The 19,225-nt window shown below is 35.0% G+C and overlaps 2 long non-coding RNA genes across 2 annotated transcripts in view; one reads left to right on the top strand and one right to left on the bottom strand.

The window, feature by feature from the left end:
• The window catches only part of LOC134807560 (uncharacterized), a 217,966-nt gene extending 215,702 nt beyond the window's left edge, over nucleotides 1-2,264 (bottom strand). The window contains exon 1 of the long non-coding RNA XR_010148282.1: nucleotides 2,119-2,264. This is a non-coding gene — a long non-coding RNA (uncharacterized LOC134807560). The remainder of the gene's footprint in view (nucleotides 1-2,118) is intronic.
• Nucleotides 1-19,225, top strand: part of LOC134807559 (uncharacterized) — a 288,942-nt gene that overhangs the window by 255,736 nt on the left and 13,981 nt on the right. The window lies entirely within an intron of this gene.

Here is a 19,225-nt window from a genome sequence, read left to right as displayed (position 1 = left end):
AAGGTATTGAAATGACATTCTCAAAGTGAATAAAGAAAAAACTATCAACCAAGTATTCTCCATATGGTAATACTGTCCTTCAAAAAAAGAGGGAAGAATTAAGACATTCCCATATAATCAAACACTGAGAGACTTTGTCATTAGAAGACCTACCCTATAAGAGATACTAAAGGTAGTTCTTTTTTTTTGTTTTTATATACTTTAAGTTCTGAGGTACATGTGCAGAATGTGCAGTTTTGTTACATAGGTATACACATGCTATGGTGGTTTGCTGCACCCATCAGCCCATCACCTACATTAGGAATTTCTCCTAATGCTATCCCTCCCCTAGCCCCCCAGCCTCCCACAGGCCCAGTGTGTGATGTTCCCCTCCCTGTGTCCATGTGTTCTCATTGTTCAACTCCCACTTGTGAGTGAGAACATACGGTGTTTGGTTTTCTGTTATTGTGTTAGTTTGCTGAGAAGGATGGTTTCCAGCTTCATCTATGTCCCTGCAAAGGACATGAACTTATCCTTTTTTGTGGCTGCATAGTATTCCATGGTGTATGTGTGCCACATTTTCTTTATCCAGTCTATCAATGCTTTTACACTGTTGGTGGGAGTGTAAATTAGTTCAACCATTGTGGAAGACAGTGTGGCAATTCCTCAAGGATCTAGAATTAGAAATACCATTTGACCCAGCAACCCCATTACAGGGTATATATCCAAAGGAATATAAATAATTCTACTGTAAAGACACATGCACCTGTATGTTTATTGCAGCACTATTCATAATAGCAAAGACTTGGAACTAACCTAAAGGTAGTTCTTAAGGCTAAAATGAAATTATTCTAAACAGTAACTCATATCCATATGCAGAGATAAAGAGAACCAAACAGATTGCATAAGTAGATATAAAAGACAGTATAGATGAATTTTTTTGTTTCTAATATTTTTCCTGTTTGATTTAAAAGACAATGGTATAAAAAAAGCAATAATTATAAACCCGTGCTGATGGGCATACTGTGTATAAAGATACAATTTGCACAGCAACAATAGATAAATAAAAGAAGAGGAAATGGGACTGTATAAGAGCAAAGTTTTTATAAAATATTGAGATTAAGTAGACATTAAACTAGGTTATTATAAATTTAGTATTAATAATCCTACAAAAATAGATAGCAAAAGAAACTACACAGGAATTAAAATAGTACATTAGAAAAATCCTATTTAACACAAAAGAAGCAGTAATAGAATAATGAACAGAAATTACATAAGACATATATAAAAAAATTAAAACATAGCAGCCATATATCCTACTTTATCAGTTATTACATTAAGTTTAAATAGATTAAACCTCTACTTAAAAGCAGAGACCATTAGAATGAATAGAAAACATGATTCAACTACATGCTGACTACAACAGACGTATTTTAAAATTCAAAGACAGAATTAGATTGAAAGTAAAAGGATAGAAAAAGATATATCATACAAGCAGTAACTAAAAGAGAACTGGAATAACTATACTACTATCAGATAAAATAGACTTAAAACTATTATTTTAAAAAGGTTTAATTAAATAATTATAATTTAACTTTAATAATTAAAAATTATTTACAAAGAGGATATTTTATGAAAAAAGGGTCAATCCATAAAGAAGATATGATTATTATAAATATGTATGCAATCATAATGATCAAGAGCCTCAAAATACATGAAGCAAAACTGATAGAACTGAAGGAGAAATATACAATTCAACAATAATAGGTGAAGACTCCAATACCTCACTTTCAATAATGAATAGAACAACTAGACATAATATTAACGAAACAGAAGACTTGAACAACACTATAAATCAGATGGACCTAAATTATATTTATAGAACACTCCACAGAACAACAGCAGAATATACATTCTTCACAAGTCCTTTGGACCAGGTTCACCATGAGCCATTTACCAATTCCAGAGGAGAACTCCTACTACATGGAGAATAACAAAGATCATCACAATGCCAACCACCTGAACTAAAAGTTGAAACACTTCTGTACACTACATCTTGGGCTGTAATTTTTATCACTTGCAGAAGTCCAGTGAGACAGAACATTCATACAAATTAAGAAAAGCAATTCAGTTACTCACAGGTATGTAGCAAGGGACAGCAGAAGCTATTAATTACGGCAAGCCAGTCCCTACGTCTCGGAAAAGCTGCCTAGGGTGGTGAAAGCTGCCCAGGGTGGTGGACTGAGTCTCTGCAAGTGCCTCACATCTCACTGCAACTGAGGGACCCCAAAAACACTCTGCTCTGTTTTTTATACTACAGAGACAACTTAGATTACTGTGCTAAAACATTGTAGGACATCCTGTTCTAGGAGGAACAGAAATAGAGCCCAGATTGTTCCAAACAGTTTCTCCTTATCTCAGGGTGCTGTGTTCTCGGCACATTCTATAGCTATTCCGAAAATTACAAGTGAGATGGCGGAAAGAGCTGGGCCAGCCAAGGTTACCCAGAGCCCTGTCCTGCAAATCAACATGAGGCATTCTCCAGGACAGACTACATATTAGTCCACAAAACCAATCTCAATAACTTTAAAATAACTGAAATTAAACAAAGTATGTTTTATGACCACAATGGAATGAAATTAGAAATTAATAGTAGAAGGAAAGTGAGCAAATTCATTAATAAGCAAAAGTGAAACAACGTAATCCTAAACAACCAATTGATCAGAGAAGACACCACAAGGGAAATTAGAATGTACATTGAGATTAAAAACTAGTACAGACACAAAACACTAAAGTGTATGGAATGCAAACAAAGCAGTGTTTAGAAGGAAATTTCTAGTTCTAGATCCTTGAGGAATTGCCACACTGTCTTCCACAATGGTTGAACTAGTTTACAGTCCCACCAACAGTGTAAAAGTGTTCCTATTTCTCCACATCCTCTCCAGCACCTGTTGTTTCCTGACTTTTTAATGATCGCCATTCTAACTGGTGTGAGATGGTATCTCATTGTGGTTTTGATTTGCATTTATCCGATGACCAGTGATGTAAGAACTTAAAGTATAATAAAAAAGAAGGAAATTTATAGCTATAAACATATATTTTTAAAATATAAACCCCCAAATTAACAATCTATTAACATATGCAAGTCAATAAACGTGATACACTACATAAACAGAATTAAAAACAAAAAATCACATGATCATCTCAATAGACACAGAAAAAGCATTTGACAAAATCCAGGATCCCTTTATGATTAAAACCCTCAGCAAAATTGGCATAGAAGGTGTGATGGTTAATACTGAATGTCAACTTGATGGGATTGAAGGATGCAAAGTATTGTTCCTGGGTGTGTCTGTGAGAGTGTTGCCAAAGGAGATTAACATTTGAGTCAGTGGACTGGGAGAGACAGGTCTACCCACAACGTGGGTGGGCACCATCTAATCAGCTGCCAGCGCAGCTAGAATAAGGCAGGCAGAAGGATGTGGAAGGACTAGACTTGCTGAGTCTTCCAGTCTTCATCTTTCTCCCATGCTGGATGCTCCCTGCCCTCAAACATAAGACTCCAAGTTCTTCGGCTTTTGGACTCATGGACTTACACCAGTGGCTGGCCAGGGACTCTCGGGCCTGTGGCCACAGACTGAAGGCTGAACTGTCAACTTCTCTACTTTTGACGTTTTGGGACTCGGACTGATCCACCACTAGCTTCCTTGCTCCTCATCTTGCAGATGGCCTGTCGTGGGACTTCACCTTGTGATTGTGTGAGTCAATTCTCCTTAATAAACTCCCTTTCATATATACATATATCCTATTAGTTCTGTCCTTCCAGAGAAACCTGATTAATATAGAAGGGACATACCTTAATGAAATAAAAGCCATCTATGACAAACCAACAGCCAACATAATACCGAAAGGAAAAGAATTGAAAGCATTCCCCTTGAGAACTGGAACAAGACAAGGCTTCCCACTCTTACCACTCGTCTTCAACACGGTACTGGAAATTCTAGCCATAGCAATGTGACAAGAGAAAGAAATAAAGGACATTCAAATCGGTAAAGAAGAAGTCAAACCGTCATTGTTTGCTGATGATATAATTGTACAACTAGAAAACCCTAAAAACTCCTCCAAAAAGCTCCTAGAACTGATAAATGAATTCAGCAAAGTTTCAGGATACAAAATTAACGTACACAAATCAGTAGCTCTGCTATACACCAACAGTGACCAAGCAGAGAATCAAATCAAGAACTCAAATCCTTTTACAATAGCTGCAAAAAAAATAAAATACTTAGGAATATACCCAACCAAGGATGTGAAAGACCTCTACAAGGAAAACTACAAAACACTGCTGAAAGAAATCATGGATGACACAAACAAATGCAAACAGATCCCATGCTCATGGATGGGTAGAATCAACATTGTGAAAATGGCCTTACTGCCAAGAGAAATCTACAAATTCAACGCCATTCTTATCAAAATACCACCATCATTCTTCACTAAACTAGAAAAAAAATCCTAAAATTCATACGGAACCAAAAAAGAGCCCTTACAGCCAAAGCGAGACTAAGCAAAGAGAACAAATCTGGAGGCATCACATTGTCTGATTTCAAGCTATACTATATGGCCATAGTCATCAAAACAGCATTGTACTGGTATAAAAATAGGCACATAGACCAATGGAACAGAATAGAGAACCCAGAAATAAAGCCAAATACTTATACAGCCAACTGATCTTCAACAAAGCAAACAAAAACATAAAGTAGGAAAAGGACACTCTATTTAACAAACGGTGCTTGGATAATTGGCAAGCCACATGTAGAAGAATTAAACTGGATCCTCATCTCTCACCTTACACAAAAATCAACTCAAGATGGATCAAAGACTTAAATCTAAGACCTGAATCCATAAAAATTCTAGAAGATAACATCAGAAAAACCCTTCTAGACATTGGCTTAGGCAAAGACTTCATGACCAAGTACCAAAAAGCAAATGCAACAAAAACAAAGATAAATAGATGGGACTTAATTAAACTTAAAGGCTTCTGCACAGCAAAAGAAACAATCAGCAGAGTAAACAGACAACCCACAGAGTGGGAGGAAATCTTCACAATCTATACATCTGACAAACGACTTATATCCAGAATCTACAAGGAACTCAAACAAATTAGCAAGAAAAAAACGAACAATCCCATCAAAAAGTGGGCTAAGAACATGAACAGACAATTCTCAAAAGAAATACAAATGTCCAACAAACATATGAAACAATGCTCAACATCATTAATGATCAGGGAAATGCAAATCAAAACTATAATGCAATATCACCGTACTCCTGCAAGAATGGCCATAATAAAAAAAAATCACAAAATAATAGATGTTGTCAGGGATGTGGTGAAAAGGAACACTTTTACACCGCTGGTGGGAATGTAAACTAGTACAACCACTATGGAAAAGTGTAAAGATTCCTTAAAGAACTAAAAGTAGAAGTGCATCTGATCCAGCAATCCCACTATTTTCCAAGAGGAAAAGAAATCATTATATAAAAAAGATACTTGCGCATGCAAGTTTATAGCAGCACAATTCGCAATTGCAAAAATATGGAAACAGCCCAAATGCCCATCAATCAACAAGTGGATAAATATAATTTCTTTATCCACCAGCGGGAAGGGAGGAACGGGGACAAGGGTTGGAAAAGTACCTATTGAGTACTATGTTCACTACTTGGGGGATGTATTTACTAGAAACTCAAATTCCAGCATTAAGCAATAGATCAATGTAATAAACATGCACATGTAAAAAAAAGCAACATAACCTTCCACCTTAAGAAAATGGAAAAAGAAAAACAAAGTAAACTCAAAGCAAGCAGAAAAAGATAAGAGCAGAAATAAATGAAATAAAGAATAGAAAGATAATAGAGAAGATCGAGAAAACGAGTTAGTTCTTTGAAAGTGAGAAGTCGGGGTAATAGCCAAAAACCTTTGTATCATTTTTCAAGGCAGACACCACAGGGAAAGGCTTTTACTGGCAGGCCTAAAGGGAGAAAGCTGCCCCCTTGCCTCCCCAGATTTTGTGCACAGTTGGTGCATTGCCATCTCTGATGAGAGTTACAGTCAAGAACTAAGACCTCCCTGACCTGTCATGCTCTTACATATGTCAGCATTCCTGGACTAGGCTCCCATTCAGAGGTCTCTTTATTTGGAGCCATAGCAGAGGCCTTCTTTGGGTACCTCTGCAGAGATTCCTTATTGGGGAAAGGAGGAAGGAAACACTAAAGATACTTTTTTTCACTTTGACTGAATACTCAATACTTTTCCACTCCAAGTCCTTTTCCCTTGCTTTCACCTGGCTCCTGGGTCCATAAAACTGAAAGAAGCTTTTGTTCCAGGTTCTCTCAATATTGAGATCATCTCGACATCTGTGCAGATCCATCTGACAACTGACCAGTGCCATTCAGTGGGAGGAAATAAACTGGGGCTGGGTAAGGGGGTCAGGAATCAGTGCTTTCTCTGGTTTAGTGTCTTGATCAATACTATTGCAGTAAGTGATTAAAGGCTTAACTATTAATATTACATTTATTTTGCTTAATGTCTTAACTGGCTACTCTAGCAGCTCACTTCTCCGCAGCTCATCTGAGTTCCTAAGAAAAAGCACATCAAAACTGAAAACCCTTTAGCTAGACTGACCAAGAAAAAAAAGAGAGTACTAAGTTTATTAAAATCAGGTATGAAAGAGGGAGCATTACTACTGACATTATAAAATTTTTTAAAAAGGATTATAGGAGAATACAATCAATAATTGTATATCAACAAATTGGATAACCTAGGTGAAATGGACAAATTCCTGGAAAGGTAAAAGCTACTAAAAATGACTCAAGAAGAAATTAAAAATATGAATAGAACTATAACAAATAAGACATTAAATCCACAATAAAAAAATTTCCCACAAAGAAAAGCCCAGAATCAGAAGCCTTCACCAGTGAATTCTACCTAATGTTTAAAGGACAATTAGCAGCAATATTTCTCAAAATCTTCTAAAAAATGTAAGAGGAAAGAACACTTTCCAACTCCTTTCACAAGGCCCGTATTAAACTGATATCAAAAACAAAGACATCACAAGAAAAGCAAACTGCAGACAACATTCTTTATGGATATAGACGCAAACTCTCAACAAAATAATAGAAAACGAATCTACCAACACACGAAAAGGATTATGCAATATGACTAAGTAGGATTTATCCCAGGAATGCAAGTTTGGTTCAACATATGAAAATCAATCAATGTAATATACCAATTAGTAGATTGTTATAATCATAATATATACCTTAAAAAGCATTTGGCAAAATTCAACTCCAATTTATAATAAAAAACACTCAACACACTAGAAACAGAAGGAAATTTTCTCAACCTGATAAAGAAATTGTATAAACCTATAGCAAAATGTCATATTTAATGGTGAAATACTGAATACTTTCTCCTAGGATTAAAAACAAGGCAAAGATATCCACTCTCACCACTTCCATTTAGTATTTTACTGGAAGTTTTAGCCAGGGTAATTAATCAAGAAAAAGGAAAGGAAGTCTCCCATAGTGGAAAGGAAGAAGTAAAAGTACAGACTGGGCATCTCTAAGGCAAAAATCCAAAATCCAAATGTACTAAAATCCAAAACTTTTTCAGTAGCAACATGATGCCACAAGTGGAAGTATTCACACCTCATCTCCTGTGATGGATCACAGTCAAAATGCAGGCACATAACACACAGTTTATTTAGCATCCCCAAGGGACGCTCCCAGCCCTCTTCCACTGTAATATGTCTTTTACAGGCTTGCTCAGATTTCCTCATGCAAGCACACCCACAAAGGGTAATACGATAGCAGGAGTGTCGGTTAGAAGTACCAACAGTAGGTTCCTCATAATGGCCCGAGTGGAGCTAAAACCTACATACATTAATCACTGTGTTTCTGTTGTTGTTGTTTTGCTTATTCTCTGCTCTGTGGTGAAAAGATAATGCTGAAAATGTCAAAAAGGCCTGTCGATACCCATATGGGTAACAATAATAAGAAAAAGAGAAAGTCCCATTTGTCTATGTTTGTTTTTGTTGCATTTTCTTTTGAGGTCTTAGTCATAAATTATTTGCATAGGCCAATGTCCAAAAGTTTGTCCTAGGTTTTCTTCTAGGACTTTAATAGTTTCATGTCTTACATTTTAAGTCTGTAGTCCATTTTGAGTTAATTTTTGTATATGGTGAAACATGAGTCCAGTTTCATTCTTCTGCATATGGCTAGCTAGTTTTCCCAGCACCATTTAATTAAACTAAAGAGTTTCTGCATAGCAAAAGAAATAATCAACAGAGCAAAAAGACAAACCTATAGAAAGAGAGAAAGTATTTGCAAACTATGCATCTGACAAAGGTCTAATATCCAGAATCTATAAAGAACTTAAACAAATCAACAAGAAAAAAACAAAGAACCTCATTAAAATGTGGGCAAAGGACATAGACCCTCCTTAAAAGAAGACATAGAAGCAGCCAACAAACATGAAAAAATGTTCAACATCACTAATTATCAGAGAAATGCAAATTAAAACCACAATTAAATACCATCTCACACCAGTCAGAAAGGCTATTACTAGAGTCAAAAAATAACAGATGTTGCCAAGGGAGAAAAGGGAATGCTTCCACACTGTTGGTGGAAATATTAAATTAGTTCAAACCCTATGGAAAACAGTATGAAGATTTCTCAAAGAACGAAAAATAGAACTACCATTCAACGTGGCAATTCCACTACTGGGTACCTACCCAAAGGAAAAGAAATCATTCTATCAAGAAGATACCTGCACTGGTATGTTCGCTCTGTCGCCCAGGTTGGAGTGCAGTGGCGTGATCTCGGCTCACTGCAAGCTCCGCCTCCTGGGTTCACGCCATTCTCCTGACTCAGCCTCCTGAGTAGCTGGGACTACAGGTGCCCGCCACCACACCCGGCTAATTTTTTGTATTTTTAGTAGAGACAGGGTGCACTGGTATGTTTAAGGCAGAATTATTCACAATAGCAAAGTCATGGAATCAACCTAAGTGTCAATCAACAGTTGACACTTAGGTTGATTCCATGGTACACATGAATATACCACGTTTTTAATACAAACAACTGTTACGGATTTCATTCCATGGTATATGTGTGCATACATATTGCTATATGTTGATTGACACTTAGGTTGATTCCATGGTATATATACCTACTGCATTTTTAATCCAATCAACTGTTATGGACTGTATTTCATGCTATGTGCATTTATCATGGAACACTACACAGCCATAAAAAAGAATGAGATTATGTCCTTTGCAGCAACATGGATGGAGCTGGAGGGCAGTATCCTAAGTGACATTACTCACAGAAAAAAATCAAATATTGCTTGTTCTCACTTATACGTCAGAGCTACACAATGGATACACATGGACATAAACGTGAAAATAGCTGCTGAAGATTCCAAATGTGGGGAGGGTGCAAGGGAGATGAGGGTTAAAAATTACCTATCAGATACAATGTTTACTATTTGGGTGATGGCTTCACTAGAAGCCCAAACCTCACCATTATGCAATATATCTGTCCAACAAACTTGCACACGTACTCCGTGAGTCTACAGTAAAATAAAATAACGAAAAAGGAAAAGTCCAAATCAGTGTATGTATTGATCTTAATGTTACAATAATAAGTCCCTATTGACTGATTTATATAAACTTGACTAGTAACATCCAGAAATTTTTTTTTTTAAAGAGAGCGAGAAAGCATTTTTGTATATAGCACAGAAAATCAGGCTATTGGTGAAACTGAGCAGTGGTGTAAATGTGAAATGCCTTACAGAAGTATGGTGTCACAATGACCACCATATATGACCTGAAGAAACAGAAGGATAAACTGTCAAAATTCTATGCTGAAAGGGATGAACAGAAGAAAAATATGAAAACACTGCATAAAGCTAAAAATGAAGATTTCGTTTACGTACTGAAGGGGTGGATCTATCAGCATTTCAGTGAACACGTGACACTCAATAGTATGTTGATGAGGAAACTAAGATCTATCACAATGAACTGAAAATTGAAGGGTATTGTAAATATTCAACAGGCTAGTTGCAGAACATTAAGAAAAGTCACAGCATTAAATTTTTAAACTTTTATGGTGATAAAGCATCTGCCGATCATGAAGCAGCCAAGAAATTCAGTGACAAGTTTGCCAAGGTCATTGCTTGTGCAAATCTGATGCCAGAATGACTTCAGAAAGACACTGATTACAATTTCCCATAAGTTTGGTATGTGGTGTGTCTATTTTTGTTTCTAAGAAATTTTTAAATTTCTCTTTATATTTCTTCTTTTAATCATTGGTTGTGCAGAAGTGTGTTATTTAATTTCCATGTACTTGTGAATTTCTCAATGTTCCTCCTGCTATAAATTTCTACTTTCATACCTTTATGATTGGAAAAATACTTGATATGATTTCAGTCTTCTCAAATTTGTTAAGATTTTTTTTGTGGCCTAACATATGATCTGTCCTGGAGAATGTTCCATTTGCACTGGAGAAGAATGTGTATTCTGCTGCTGGGTAGTATGTTCTGTGTATGCCTATTAGGTCTATATGGTCTATAGTTTTGTTTGAACCCACTGTTTCCTTAAAGATTTTCTGTCTGTATCTCCATTATTGAGAGTGGAGCAATAAAGTTCCACCATTATTGCTGTTTCTTTCTCCTTTCAGTTCTGTTAGTATTTGCTCTATATGCTTAGATATTCATGTGTGGTAATATAAATATTTACAATTGTTCTATCTTCTTGATTTATTGACCCCTTTATCATTAAATAATAACCTTCATTGTCTCTTGTGATTATTTTAGACTTAAAGTCTATTGTTCTAATATAAGTACAATCTACCAAGACTGAATTATGAAGAAATAAAAATCTGAACAGAAAAACATTCAGCAAGAAGATTGAATCAGTAATCAAAAACTTCCCAGCAAAGAAAAGCCCAGGTGCAGATGCCTTTACTGGTGACTTCCTTCAAATATTTAATGAATTAACACCAATCCTTCTCAAGTGTTTCAAAAAAATTGAAAAAGTGAGAACACTTGCTTCCAAATTTATTTTGTGAAGCCATCTTCACCCTGACACCAAAGCCAGATAAGAACATTCTGAGAAAAGAAAATTACAAGCCAATATCCCTGATGAACTTAGATACAAAATTTCTCAAAAAAATGCTAGCAAACCAAATTCAACAGCACATTAAAAGTATTATACATGATGATTCAGTAGGATATATCCTTAGGCTGCAAAGATGGCTCAATGTACACGAATCAATAAATGTCATACACTGCAGCAACAGAAAGAATGATAAAAATCATATGATCATCTCGATTAATGCAAAAAGTTGACAAAATCCAACATCATTTCATGATAGAAACTCTCAACAATGTGACTATAAAAGAAATGTACCTCAACATAATAAAGGCCTTATATTACAAGCCCAAAGCTAACACCATACTAAATGGTGAAAAGCTGAAAGCTTTTCTTCTAAGATTAGGACAAGACAAGGATGTTTACTCTCAATGCTTCTCTTAAACATAGTACTGAAAATCTTGGCCAGGGCAATTAGGCTAAAAATAAATAATAGGCACCAGAATTAGAAAGAAAGAAGCAAAATTGTTCCTGTTTGCAGACAACATGATGTTACATGTAGAAAACCCTAAAGACTCTACCATAAAACTGTTAGAATAAAGAAATTCATTAAAGTTGAAGGATACAAAATCAACATACAAAAATCAATTTTGTTTCTCTACACTAATAATGAACTATCTGAAAAAGAAATCAAGAAAACAATTCCATTTACAATAGCATTAACAACAATAAAATACTTAGGAATGAAGTTAATCTAAAAGGGTAAAAAAATCTGTATGCTAGAAAACAATACTGCATTAATGAAAAAAATTGAAGACACGAAAAATGGAAAGATATCCTGTGTTCATGGATTGATATAATTAATATTGTTAAAATGTTCATACTACCCAAAGTGATCTATAGATTCAATGCAATCCCTATTAAAATCACAATGGCATCTCTAACACGAAAAAAAAAATTCCTTAAATTCATCTCTAATAGCCAAAGCATCTTGTGGAAGAAGAAAGAAGCTGAAGGTATCATACTTCCTGATTTTAAACAATGTTACAAAGTTATAATAATAAAAATAGTGTGGTATTAGCATGGAAACAGACACTAATCCAATTGAACAGAATAGAGAGTTCAGAAATAAAACCCATGCATATATAGCTGAATAATCTTTTACAAGGGCGTCAAGAATACACAATGAGGAAAGGTCTCTGTAATAAATACTGTTGGGCAAATTGAATGTTCACATCTGCAGGAATAAAGCTAGACCCCTACCTTATACCGTGTACAAAAATTAACTCAAATAAATAAAACTGAGAGCTTAAATTATACAACTCTTAAAGGAAACATAGGCATAAATCTTTGTCTTACATATCACGTCAAAAGCATAATCAGTAAAAGAAAAATTAAAACTTTCTATTGAAATTTAAAACTTTTATGCTTGAAAGGGCACTATCAGGAAAGTGAAACGATAACCCACACAATGAGATAAATGTTTTCAAATAATATATCTGATAAGGGGCTTTTATCCAAAATATATAAAGTATTCTTACATTTTAATAATTTTAGAAAGCCCAAATAATCCAATTAAAAAATTTGAAGACATACAAATTGCCAATGAGCACATAAAAAGATGTTAAACATTATTGATAGTTAGGGAAATGTAAAATAAAATCACAATAAGATATTCCTTCACATCTGTTAGGATGATTATAATTTAAAAGAAAAACAGAAAATAACAAGGATTTTCAAGGATGTGGAGAGATTGGGATCCTCCTACATTGCTAGTAGAAACGCAAAATGGTACAGAAACTGTGGAAAACAATTTGGTAGTTTCTCAAAAATGTAAACACAGAATTACCATGTGACCCAGCAATTTTACCCCTAGATATATATTCAAAAAAATTAAAAGGATATGTCCCACAAAAACTTGTACATGAATGTGCATAGTAACATTATTCACAATAGTCAAAAAGTAGAAACATTCTAAATGTTTATCAAATTATGAATGGATAAAACAACATATATCCATACAATGAAACAATATTTGGCCATAAAAATGAATAAATTTCTATAACATGCTACAACATGCAGTAACCTTGAAATATTATGCTAAGTGAAAGAATACAGACACGCAAAGGTTATATATTATATGATTCTATTGAAGTGAAATGGTCATATAGGTAAAAGAGACAGAAAGTAGACAAGTGGCTACCAAAGGCTGAAGGAAGGGAGAAATGGGAAATGACAGCTTATAGGCATAGGGGTTATTTTGTGGATGATAAAAATGTTTTGAAATTAGATGATGGTAATGGTTGTACAATTTTGTGAGTATACTGAAAACCACTGAATTGTTCACTTTAAAAGGAAAAATTTTTTATGTGTAAATTATATCTCAACAAAAAAAGAATTAGTGCTGGTTTTTCATAATGTTGCCAGAGTGTATTTGAGATACAGCTAATGAATTCTTTATTTTATATAATTTGCATAGTAGTCATATTTCCCATGCTCTGTCTTTTGCTTTTTATAAGAAAACATACTTCATGTAATCATTGGCATCATTATTCTATAATTGTCTACATAAAAGAGATATAAGAAAACTACTGACTATCATAAACAGACAAAATTGATTTACAAGGTAAATAAAACAAGGTAGAATAGCTAATTGGAAATTCTCAAAGATATAAAGCAAAAATATTTACAGGTTTGGTAGTATTTTTGTGTAGGACTCTATATGTCTATATATTTATGTGTATGCATGTGTCAGGGAATAGTAATAAGTAAAAGGTATGTTTCTCATTAATGTGAAGGCTGTATGCATCCAGAGATCTAAAGTGTCAGTAGCATGGTAACTGGTAGATTACTTACAAAGTGAAAGTGTGCTGATGGTGTTAAAAAAAAAAAAATCTACTGTGATCAATCAGTTTCCCATTATGTGCCACAGTCATAAAGAGTCTTGGGCTCGCCGAAAATGAAAGATAAAGAGTAATAACTGCTATAATTTTCTGTTGAATCACCTAGTTGTATAACGGAAATATTTTTTTCATTTTGCTTGATGGATTTGTCTCCAGCAGTGCAGAATTAATATATTCATTTATTTCTATACCTTTCTACCCGTTTTTTAAAAATCAAGTAACTTTAGTTAAGATTCTTTCACTTTAATAATCACAGTTTTAATTTCAGCATTAAAACTTAAAGAAATAGGACTCATTCTTACAGTAATTTTATTTCTAAAATATCAGTTAAAATAAAATTTCAATGCTGTCACAAAGATTTCTGAATAATGTATTATTAAAAAATTTTAAACTTTTTTCCTATTAGACTCAAATTATATATTGTGCTCCATTCTTAATTAAGTTATTTCTACATATTCATGTTAAAACTTTGGTAGTAAGTTTTTTGAGTTTCTAATTTGTGGAGATTTTAAAAATTGTTATATTCTTATACATAATTCAACCATGTGATTATTTCAGCTGTTGTCTCTTTTGAAAGCCATGTTTTTCTATTTCAATGCTCTGGGATGCCTACATTTGTTCTTCTTAAGAGTTTTCTGTTTAAAACTATTATAGTACATTATTTTTCTCAGAGAAGAAATGAACTGTAAGTTGCATAATTGACTTTAGTTATTGCCCATGTTACTATTTTTTTACTTTTTTAAATTATATTACACTTGCCTTTGATTCCTACATTCTTTGCGATTAGGTATAATATTAATGAGAAATAAATGACCATTATTTGGAGACAGAAAAGCAGAGGAAAAGAAACAGTAGATAAGCTAGTTAAGGAGGTAAAAGGAGAAAGGGCAATTGAGAGTCTAACTAGGTTTTACTTACATTCGTTTAAAAAAATAAAAAACTCATAATCGTAGCTTTGTTTTAAAAATAAAAAATTTTACGCAGGACATGGAATATATTAGTGTATTCTTATGGTATTACCACACATCCTTGGTAGCTCAAAAGAATTCTCTCTGCCCAAGATTTTCACCAGAATATGTAAAGATGAGGCTGGGTCAGTATGGGTTGGTTGCATAAACTTTTTCAGATTATTTGACCAAGATCTTGAGGTCTTGAATTATGGATATTTAACTTCATATTTTTATAATTGTACAACAGTTAAAGTCTTCAAAAGTAAAAGACAATTCACACTGAAAACAAATTTTTGCTGTAAGTTGTTTTTTAGTAGAAAAACATACAAATCAACTATGTCATTAATTAGCTCAATATTTACCCAATAGTCTATACATGCATGTCTGTTTTGCAATCTCTACAAAATCATAAAGTTGTTATAGATCGGCAGCACCAAAGGCAAGTTTTTTCAAATGTATGTTGGTTATCTTTTGCTGCATAACAAATTATCCCAAACTTAGCAAGTTAAAATGGCAAACAGCTTAGCTGGGTCAAAGTCTCTAATAAGGTAGCTGTCAAGCTGTCAGCTGGGGCTGTAGTCATCTCAAACCATAACTGGGCTGAAGAATTCACTTTCAACCTTACTCACATGGTTGTTGGCAGGGTGTGGTTCCTCACATGCCATCTGCAACTGAAACCTTTGGTTTCTTGCGATGTGAGCCTCTCTATGGGTTTTCTGAATGACCTCATGATATGGAAGCTTGCTTCTCTCGGTATACTTGGTGAGAGAAAGAGAACGCGCATGTACGAGAGAGTGCACACACCCGAAATGGAGGCCAGTCTTTTTAAAACTTAATCTGAAAGTGGTATCACATTACTTCTGTCACATTCCATTTGTTGCAAGTGAATCACTAAGTGTAATCTATGCTTAAGGGAAGAGGATTCACAAAAGGGTGAACATCAGGTGGCAGAATCATTGACGGCCATCTTAGAGGCTAGCTAACACTATATACCAAAGTTTCCCTCAGTTGCTAGAAAATCGGCCACACAGAACTGTACTCTTTTCTGTAGACAAAATAGTGACTTCTGAATTTTCATTTTGGGCAACCAGGTAAATAGTAACACCATTTATTAAGAGAGCACTTGTGGAAGGCTGGGTTTGAGGAAGGAGGTCATGAGTTCAGGTACACACATATTAAATGTGTTAGGTTTGTAGTTTTTCTAAGATTTCCAGTTGGAGATTTTATGTAGGCAATTTGCTACTTGAGTCTGGAGCTCAGAGGAAAACTTTGGAATGAAGATACTCACTTGAAAGTATTCATAATATAGATGGTAATTAATAATATGGGCATGGATAAAATCATGAAGTTGAGAATACAGAGTAAGAAGAGGAAGAGACCAGTGACAAAACCTCTAAGAACTCAAGATCAAAAACCAGATAAAGGAAAGTGATCTAGCAAGAAAATCTGAGAATTAGTCGTAGAAGTAAATGAAAATGAGGGAATTTGGTGATAAGGAGGCTAGTGCTGAGATTGTGTCAAGAAGACATAGTACTCTACACTCTCGAATGATGCTGAGAGAGTCAAACAGCAGAAGTCTGTCTAGAAAAATGCTGACTGGCTTAGTTTGTTGCAGAAGCCATGTGCATGAAGCGGTGGGAGAGGGCCACAGCCTGGAGTGAGTTGAGGACTAAGTGGCTGGTTAGTGAATCGGTGAGCTTGGGTGACTTTCTCAAAGCTTTGTAAAAGAGAGAAAATATACAGCAACAGTAGGAAAGGGAAGTAGAGTCCAAAGATGGTATTTTCTTTAAAATATGAAAATGAATTGCATATGTTTAAATGATGGGAAGAGTGCAACAGAAAGAAGTTAAAAGAACAAGAAAGAAAGTTGTAATGAATAATGTGAGTTTCTGTGGAAAGTTGGGATGTGGGTCCTATAACACAGATGGAGGATTATCTCCAGAAGTATAATAAGATGGAAAGAAAACAGAAGATGTGGGAAATAAGGATGCAGGCAGGTTTCTAGGTTTGATGGCAGAAAAGTGAAGGCATTTTTTTCTGATGGTTTCATTTTCTCTGTGAAGTAGGAGAAGAGGTCATGTGCATATTAATGCTGTTATTATTACCCATGCTGTATTTCTGCTAATTAAAGAAACTTTCTCTGAAATAATGGTATATATGTAACCACCTATTAGGTGAGGAAACAATTTACTCATTCATTAAACAAATGCTTCCGAGTGCCTGTCTGCCTGCCCAAACTCACAGCCAACTTGAGAGGGCAGGAATGCACATATTCACAACGCAATGTGCCAAGTGTGACACTAGAGATAAAAACAACATTCTGTGAGCGCATAGAGGAAGACAAACTAGGAGAATTATAGGAAACTTGACAAAGATGGAAAGCTGAAGATGGGTTTTGAAGAATGAGTAAGAGTTTGCTAGAAACAAAAGTTAGCAACAGTGTGGACATAGGACCCTTAATCAAGAAAAATTATACTTATGCAATTTTAAGTCCTCCAGGGTTTGGGGGACTTCTGGCTAGGAGTAAATACCTCATAAATATTGCTTCAGATCTAGAAATGGGACTGGTAGCCTGGGAAATGGTTGTGCAATGAAAGAAACTCATTTTAGCAGGAAATAATGGACAGATATGTTAGCCTGAAATTAAGTGCAGAGATATGGAAAGACACATGAAAATCCAGTTTTGACTTCATGAGTTACCAGCAAGCAAAACAAAATTATTTCATACAAACGTGTTTATCACAGTAGAGTTACGAGGATAATACACGAGTACACATGAAGAACATCAAAGTCAGCTCTGGCAAAGGCTGTTTGATGCCCTCAGTCTCTCCTCTTCTATATAATAAAATTCTCAATTTTAGTTAAGTAGATTACCTGAATACAGACTATACATCTCAATTTTTTTCTGCTACTAGTTGTGGTAAAATGACTAAGTTCTGACAATAAGTGTGGGAAAGTGGTGTGGCAATTTCTGAAATGTGTCCTTGAAGGGGAAGTGTATTTCCTTCTTATTTTTGCTTCTTGGATGCATATGAGATTGCTGAAGCTCTGTCTGGAACTCTAAGGCCCCTGATAGCTCACTTTAAGGATGGTGGAATGCAAAGCTGGAAACAGCCTGGGCTCCCAAGGATTGCAGTGCAACAGGGCCAATTCCTAATTGCCTATATCCACAAAATTAAATTATATTTTATTTTGTTGTATTACGTAAGCAACTGCTTTTTAAAAAAAATATATTGTCACCAAACCTCTTATACACTCGTAACCAGACACATCAACTAGCCAACAAAACTACTTCTTTTGCAAAGTTTTAGGCCTGTCGTATGTTTCTCTGTTCTTATTTCTACTCAAAGGGGTATCTTTGTTAGTTGGTGGATTTTTTTCCCTTCTAAAGGACACAGTGGTAATTATTTTCTGTAAACAAATAAATAGAAAGAGAGCCTATTTAGAATCCACATGAAAAATTAAATATGTGTTTCCTACCAGGGACCTCTCAAAAAAGTGTAATGACTTCCCTGGCTATACTCACTCTGATCCTTCCAGTATGTGGGTTAAATACTTCCCATGGATTAACACATTCAATCCTCCCAACACTCCTATGAAGTAGTTACTATTTTCAGCCCTATTTTCTTATCATATTTAACACTTTATTTTGTTTTATTTTTAATTTTTATTTTACATTAAGTTCTGGGATACATGTGTAGAATGTGGAGGTTTGTTACATAGGTATACATGTGCCATGGTGGTTTTCTGCACCTATCAACCCGTCATCTAGGTTTTAAGCCCTGCATGCATTATATATTTGTCCTAATGCTCTGCCTACCTTTGTCCTCCAACCTGCAACAGGCCCCAGTGTGTGATGTTCCCTTCCCTGTGTCCATGCGTTTTCATTGTTCAGCTCCTACTTATGAACGAGAACATGTGGCGTTTGTTTTCTGTTCCTGTGTTAGTTTGCTGAGAAAGATGGCTTCCAGCTTCATCCATGTCCCTGCAGAGGACATGATCTCATTCTTTTTCATGGCTGCATAGTATTCCATGGTGTATATGTGCCACAATTTCTTTATCCAGTCTATCATTGATGGGCATTTGGGTTGATTCCAAGTCTTTGCTATTGTGAATAGTGCCACCATAAACATACATGTGCATGTGTCTTTATAGTAGATTGATTTATAATCCTTTGGGTATATACCCAGTAATGGGATTGCTAGGTCAAATGGTATTTCTGGTTCTAGATCTTGAGCAATCACCACACCAT

The sequence above is a fragment of the Pan troglodytes genome, chromosome 10 (assembly GCF_028858775.2).
Source record: "Pan troglodytes isolate AG18354 chromosome 10, NHGRI_mPanTro3-v2.0_pri, whole genome shotgun sequence".
Taxonomy (NCBI): domain Eukaryota; kingdom Metazoa; phylum Chordata; class Mammalia; order Primates; family Hominidae; genus Pan; species Pan troglodytes.
This window is presented reverse-complemented; position numbering and strand designations above follow the sequence as displayed.